Genomic DNA, 8003 nt, shown 5'->3' with positions numbered 1-8003 from the left:
TATACCATGGAGATTCACCCATTTATTATACATGTAAATTTAGGGGGGCTTCTTAAAATTTTCCCTGATGCCAGACCTCGACATTAACTCAAAACCCCAAGCATTAACTCGATAGCCAAGTGACAAGCGGGAGAGTCATCACCGCTCTCGAGTTGAAGACACGTGGAGTTATGCCCATGCGATATGTAATCAAAACATACCATATAAATCCGATTAACATTAATCCAAATCTTCGATAACTCCAATCATGTCTATGTTAATAATATAATTTAAACTTATAAAAATCAATATTAATATATAAAATCAAGTAATAATATTATATATGAGTTTATTCAATGAAGAATTTTTTTTAGTAGGATTTGTTACACAAATAATAAATCACATTACAACAGGCAATAATAAACTAGAAAGGGATGATTTGAAGTGCGAAAAGAAATTTCAGAGAATCTGGAAAATGTGAAAGGCAAGCTTTTCGATATCCGATAACCTTCTAAAATATGACATCAATCATGCGAAGAATATATTTATATCTTCAATTTTTAGAAAGCGTGTGCCTAGGTGTTTTATGGATTAAGTGATTTTCTTTTTTAAATTGAAATTTGTGTTTTTTTTGCTTGCAATTTAGCAAATTTGACTTTGAATACATTCAGAAAGGAAAAATTAAAACAGGTCGTTATAAAAGGACGGATTTATATCTTTGGCCTTTTGAAGTACAATTTCGAATTTGATGAAGAAGTAATTAAAGTGAGGTTATATATATATGTGGGGTTATATGTTGGATTTGTTAATTTGAATGAGTTAGATTTGTGTAATTTTTTTTGGAAGTTAAGAATGAAACATATTTTAAAAATTAAAAATTTGTTTAAGATATTTAAGTTTGATTGATAAATTAATAACATTTTACAAATAACAAATTTTATATATATATATATATATATATATTTTAATGAAAAAAGTTAAAGATGAGAGCTTCAAATTATTGTTCGGAGTATTTAAATTTTATTAATCTTTATTAAGAAAATCATTTTCTAAATAGTAAAAATAATAAGTCATTCTTCTATCTAATATTAAAATAAATTCATCTACTTAATTAGCAATATTAATTTGATAACCAATTTTTTTTTCATCATTTCTTTAGACCAATAAGTTTATAATAATAAATAATATAATAACCAACCAAGAAGGATGTCTAAAACAAATAAAAATCATGTATCTGGTAATATTGGGAGTTGTTTTTAGTGAGTTTTTGGATTTTTTGGCGCGGAATTAGGGGTAGGGGCCGACACATTTGAGGTGAAATCTTAATTTGTGTTATGTAAAATGAAATTTTCACTGTATATATCGATTCAACGTGATTTGTATTGTTTAAACTGGTTTTTTGACTGTATATATGGATTCAGCACCCTGAAAAACCCACTAGGACAGTCCAATTCTGCAGAGATTACGTATCAAACTTGTGATTTCAATAAATTCCTGCCAAATTTTAAAAAAATTAGACCAAAAAAAACAGATCAAAAAAATCTCTGCGGGGCCAAGTCCATTAGAATAACCCCAGTTTGCAAATCCAGTCCTCCCTGCTTTGTATGCCAGAATACAGAGTGAGGCTTGAAACAAATTGTGACGTTATATTCTTCAGACAGATTGCAACCAAGTCCGCCGAGAGAGCCAGAAAGTGGAGCTTCTGCTGATAGAGCCTGAGACAAGAGACTGCGCTAATCCTATGCCAAGCAAGCCCTGTAATGTCTGGCAGCAATTGGGTCTAATGATGGCGGATTCACAGGAAGACTTGTCCCACGGCAACTGGCGGACATAATCAAGGTTCAATGGACACTCAACAGCATATGCTAAATTCAGCAGACACAGAAGCAGCAACATAATCATCATCTTTATTTTTCTTCTCGTAACTCGGGTGAGTTTACAACTCGCAGACACGGATAAATAATGACAATGCATGCACGGACACTGCCCCTGCAAAGATATTTCCCCGACATTACTAGCGAGCCACCTCCCAAGGAGAGCGATTTTCTCGAAATTAATGCTTTAAATTCTGCAACTTCTTAAATGTTAATGGATGCTAGATAGAGTATAAAAGAATGACCGGAGCTGCTAAGTTGGTCCATGAGTCTCGTGCACCTCCACTTCTTCGAAGATCAAAGGAAGAGTTCTTTTCATCATATTCTATTATAAAGGTAAAGAAATATATAATGAAAAGTGATAATATCTCATATGATTAATTATAATTAAATAGACTATTTTTTTAAAATATATACTAATTCTTAATTATATTATTAAAATAAAATTAAATCAATAATTTAAGTAAACAAATTACACTTTCTTTATATTTTTATTACTGAAAGTCTTATATCCTTAAAAATCCTTGAAAGGGAAATGGATTTGTTAATTTCAGTCATTACAGTCATTACAGTGTTTTTAATGTTAATCTGAAACAAAAAACCGCTTTTTCTTTCGTTTTTTGAAGTTAAAAGTCTTTACCAAATGTTTAACGATATAAATCTGGCAGCAATGAGTCAGTGAACATTTAAAAGAATTATTTTTTTTAAGAAAGAAACCATTATTTATAAATTATTTGAAAATAATTAATAAAACACAAATTAATTATATGTTTAAGATGGATATTTAAAATTAATGATTGATATTCAAAATTTTATATATTTATAATTTTATGAATAATATATAAAAACATTTTTTTATGATGATGATGATGGTTAACGTCCACTGAGACCAAACTTTGGTCTAAACGAATTATTTAGTTTGATTTAAGATTTTATTCTTATGCTCAAAAAGCTCTGAGAGAAGCCTCTTGAGCTCATTGTAATTTTGACAAAGCAAAAGGTTAAGAAAGTCAATATTGCAACAAAGATTTTGAAACTGAGATCTAATGTGGTTGTACGCTGAGGAAGTGATTTTCATCTCGTATTCTCACAGAGATGGCAGAACCTTGATTTTCATCTCGTATTCTCACAGAGATGGCAGAACCTTTCCATCCATGGTGTTTTAGGAACTACCCAACCACCCGTTTCACTATGGAGCTCATGAGAGTTCGTTCTAATCTTGGCTAGATTAATGGCTATATTAATTTTCTTCTTTGAGCTAGTTAAAACAGAAAGATACTTTTAATTTTTAGGTTGAGGTTAATGACTTCCTTATAATATCTTAATTTTCTTTTAGTTGCTAAATCTTTCTCACACCACATTTTTTCTTTAAACTTAGAAGTAACAATATTTTTAATGTTATTAATATTTTGCAATGCAACATTCTCGTCACAATAATTTATATATTATTATTAATAATATATACGCAACACATTTTTTCTATTATTACACAAATCACAAAAGATATTTAAGATTTATATATTTATTTATTTATGGTTTATACATTGAAATTATAATTTTTCCACTTTTTCCATAAATTCATAATAGTACTATATTAACCTGAACGCTTATATTTTATAAGCTATAGTTTTTCATTACCTCCATTTTATAATATACTAATTATTTATAATTAATATTATATTATATATTAATATTAACACTAATATCTTATATATATATATAATAATAATAATATTAGTTATAATAATATATTATCTTTATTAATTAATTAATTTATATGTATAATAAAAGTAATAATATTATTAATTAATTATTTGAATTTGAATTTTTTAATATTGGATAGAAAAATGATTCGCTTATTTGTGAAATGTTTTTTTTAACAAAAAAAATCAATCAAATTTGGATGTCTCAACTAATAATTTTAAGCTTCATTGAATATTTTCATCCTTAATCTCTCTCATAAAAATATATACTAATCTAACTTATTCAAATAAACAAATCCAACTTATAACACAAAAAAATACAATAAATGAAAGACATTGAATGGATAAATTTGACCGAAGCAAGGTTATAAAGAGTCTCTAAATATTTAAATAAATCACAAGTGATAATTAATAAACTCTCCGATTAATATGAATTCATTTCAAAAGTGGATAGAAAAATTAAAAATTATTTGTTAAATTGTGAGACGTTTTATTTAACAGAATATTAATTAAACTTGGATGTAAACTTCACAAATGATTTTCCTCCTCAACTTCATTTATAAACAAGGAAGGCTCCGAAGCAGCTAGTCCCTGCACATAGTTCTATCTAGCCCATTTAGCTTCCGAGACTTGTTATATGCAATTCACCTTTTGAGGGTCATACGCCTGAGTCATACAAGATGCACATAAGTAACTGACATAGCCATATAGCCAGACACAGCCAGTCATAGCCTTACAGAGCCAGTGCAGCCATACATAAGCACCAGACATAGCTGCCAGACATAGAGGGCTGTCGAATAATATAAAATGCACCAGTTATTTCAAAACAATGTACCAGTTTATGTTGCTAGCCCAAAATCACACAACTGCAATAGAAATAGTCACATGAGCAAGTTTCAGTAATACATAAATCGCGGGCTGTCGAATAATATAATATGCACCAGTTATTTCAAAACAATGCACCAGTTTATGTTGCTAGCCCAAAATCACACAACTGCAATAGAAATAGTTACATGAGCACTATATACTAAAGATCTGAACATTATTGAATAACTAACTTGCAGAGAATCATCATCAATTCAAGATACACCAGTTTATGTTGCTAGCCCAAAATCACACAACTGCAATAGAAATAGTCACATGAGCACTATATACCAAAGATCTGAACATTATTGAATAACTAACTTGCAGAGAATCATCATCAATTCAAGACACGAGTAACATGAAAACCGCCGTGAAGCTTACATTTGACCTTGAAAATACGCATTTCTTATGACAGACTGTAACATGTGAAGAATACAAGACAAGCACGAATGCTAACAATTAGGACATTAGTCCGGCATCTGAGCAGAGACGATAGAAGCATAAAAAATGCGAGTTGCACCACCATGGCTGACCCAAATGCATATTTGAAGCATCCGTCGTACACCTGTAACAGAGAAGGAAGCGGGGAAATAAGACAATGCGTAAAATAATGCAAAAGAGATGTTATTGTTTTTTTGGTTTCTTTTTTCTTTGTCTTTCGACTTTTACGATGTCAATAATCAGAAGAGCCATGAGAACAAGTGCTAAGAGAAACAATGCTGAAGCGGGGAGATGTATGTGAATATCCAGGTGCAGAAGAGGCCAATTTATAAAAAAGTTCAACGTGTTTGTAAGCTGGTTTTAAGTGTGAATGGAGCTAAAATACTTGAAGCTCGGATGGAGCAGGGCAGTATTTAATGGTCGGCATAAAACGAAAAGCTTACGTTAAGTGAGCAATCGGTGCAATTAAGTGATCGATATGACATGGGGAGCAAATGGCATATGGAATGATGTATGTGGCGGCAGAAGTAAATGCGAAATTAGGTGATGTATTTGACATCGGGCAATCTTGGTGGTAGATTGGGTCCAAGCTATTCTAATAAACAATTGGCTAGACAGGAGATCTATGTCAATATCTAGGTGCAGGAATAAGTACATATACGGATTGATTTGGAATGGAGCTGAAATACTTGAAGATCAGATTGGAGCAGGCCAGTATTTAATGATGGGCATAAAACGAAAACGTTACGTTAAGTGAGCGATCTGACATGGGGAGCAAATGGCATATGGGATGATGCATGTGGCGGCAGTAGTAAATGCGAAATTAGGTGGCTATGGCCAGTGTGCCCACAAGAAGAGCATCTTAACCAGCCAAATTTCTTGAAGATAGCCCCTTTGAGCCTGTTGCGGTAGATTAAACATATGCCACAACTATCTGAGATATTGTTATCATACAATTGAGTCGTACTTGAATGTTGACTCTCACCATAGAAAGTTTGTCAGGAAGTCTCTCTGTTTTGATCTTCATTTCTCAAGGGACCTTGCTATTGGTTTCGGTGTATATCTCTTATAGACTGCACAATGTTTATCCATTCATCAGTGATCACGTTGACATACAGACATTGTTCCTCTGCGACCTAGTAGGATTCTCTAAGATCCGCAAGGCATTGTTGAGCATTCTCTTTTTTATCTAGTGACAAGACACCATGGTTGAGAATTCACTGTTTAGTTTCAAGTCTACGACACATAGTTGGAAGACTCATATATTTGCATAAAATACAGAGTAGTGATCTGTTATCCAGTGATCATAGAATACTTGATTCGACATTGATTTTCCCTGCCCTTCTCAGAAGCAGCTTTAGGAGCTTGCCTTCGTCTTTGTGTGCCATTGCCATGTATAGCTTCGATCTCAACACCTTTGTGTTCATTACAAAGGAAGGGTGGTCTATAGCTTATGCAATATATATGTAGTATTTGACATATAGGTGAACACTGAATGTGGAACCATAATAGACAATGACTAACAGGTGAGGCTAGGTTTATGTTACCCTATTACCATTGACCTGTTGCTAGTAGTGATTTACGTATGAGAGTTGTGATCGAATACAGGAAACCCAGGAATATGCAACAACAACAATGGTCTAAGCAATGGGAATAGCACTAATCTAATGCTTATCTGACTAATCAAGTATGGATATCACATTACTCACCACTCTTTATCCCGAATCAATAGAGATCATAGGTAAGACGTATGGGTATAGAATATTTGCATGATATCACAATCTCTAAGCTCATATTGATGAGTAACAAGCCAATGTGTTTCAACACACAGATCTAACCAGCTAGCAACAAAAAACACTTAGGTCTAATTTCATATCCGGATTAAAGAAATGTTCTTGATTAAAGAAATCTTGTCTTCACAACTTTTTAAACGTTGGCCTTTAATGCATACCTGACAAATTGTACAGAAGCTCGTGTGCATCGTACGTTAAGCAGAGGATAGGGTTGAATCCATGTAAAACTTTAGCAATGTAATTTTTTCCTGAAGTAGCTCAGCTTGTCACCTAGAATAATTCGAGAGAAAAAGAAAACAGTTAACTCTCAGTTCATTCTAGCTTCAATACAATGTAACCTAATTTACTAAATTATTTTCCCTGGCGTGGGGTATTTCCTATTATAACTAACAGAATCCAGGTCTCTAATAAACCCAAAAGAAAACAAGAAAAGCAATGGAATTCTAACTTACTGTGTCGAGGTCCCATGAACTCCACATAGAAATTATTGCTTGAATCCTCTACATTCTTCATTTTAAAGCCTTTCATCATACTGCCCATTGACCAACACTTTCCAGTTAGCCAACGCACAACGAACTTCGTATGATTTCATGTAAAAAATGTTATGAAACAGAAAACTCTGTTCAGATTCTCGGATGCATGATGAATTGTTTGTGTTGCCTCCCATACATATATACAGTAAAGTATAAACCATAGACTAAAAGGATAGACTGACTGAAGCAAAAGACAACAGACTGCACAAGAATGAATTTGAAATCCACAGTCAATGCACACTTAAGCAGGAATAGAGGAATGGAAGCCAGCCAGAGAAGAAAGACGAAAACTGACATATTATAGAGGTGCAGTCGCTGGACAATATCTGTGTACCCTACAAGAAATGACTGAGAAGCCGGGAAAATCACATTCCTCATTAATACTACGGCATGAGAAAATGTTTTCATCTCCTCAATGGTAGAATCTGGAATGCTGATAGCAGTTTCGTCCACAACATAAACAAGCTTAAATTTTGTAAGTTGCTTGAACTCTGTTAGCACAACACTTTCATCAGATTGTATCATGATTCTATTGGTCATGTTGTTGTAACCACTCTTAGTTAGAGCTGAAATAATGGGCTCCATGATACTAAGATTCCTTTTCAATGATATAGCTCGTGCATTCTGTGAAAAAAAGCAAGAAACAAGATACACTTTATAGTATCATGAGTTAACATTTATTTCATGAGCTAGTTTATATTTAACTCTTCAGATTTCTAATCAGATTGAAGAACTGTACCTCTATGTTGATGATAACATGAACATTTCCTTGACTCTCTGCAAACTCTAAAAAGGCAGACAAATTTCTTAGAAGAT

At 32.6% G+C, this 8003-nt stretch overlaps 1 long non-coding RNA gene across 1 annotated transcript; it reads right to left on the bottom strand.

Annotated features, from left to right (window-relative positions):
- Positions 1 to 4112: 4112 nt before the first annotated feature.
- LOC149217146 (uncharacterized) lies at positions 4113 to 7242 on the bottom strand. Its single transcript, XR_016250632.1, has 3 exons — positions 7107 to 7242; positions 6813 to 6924; positions 4113 to 4985 (listed from the first exon to the last, which is right to left on the bottom strand). It is a non-coding gene; the product is annotated as an uncharacterized LOC149217146 (long non-coding RNA).
- Between the last annotated feature and the right edge of the window lie 761 nt (positions 7243 to 8003).

The sequence above is a fragment of the Pinus tabuliformis genome, chromosome 1_1 (assembly GCF_031772625.1).
Source record: "Pinus tabuliformis cultivar Carrire ecotype Pingquan chromosome 1_1, CPIR1, whole genome shotgun sequence".
Taxonomy (NCBI): Eukaryota; Viridiplantae; Streptophyta; class Pinopsida; order Pinales; family Pinaceae; genus Pinus; species Pinus tabuliformis.
Note: the sequence above shows the minus strand (reverse complement) of the source record. Positions and strands in the feature narration are given on the sequence as shown.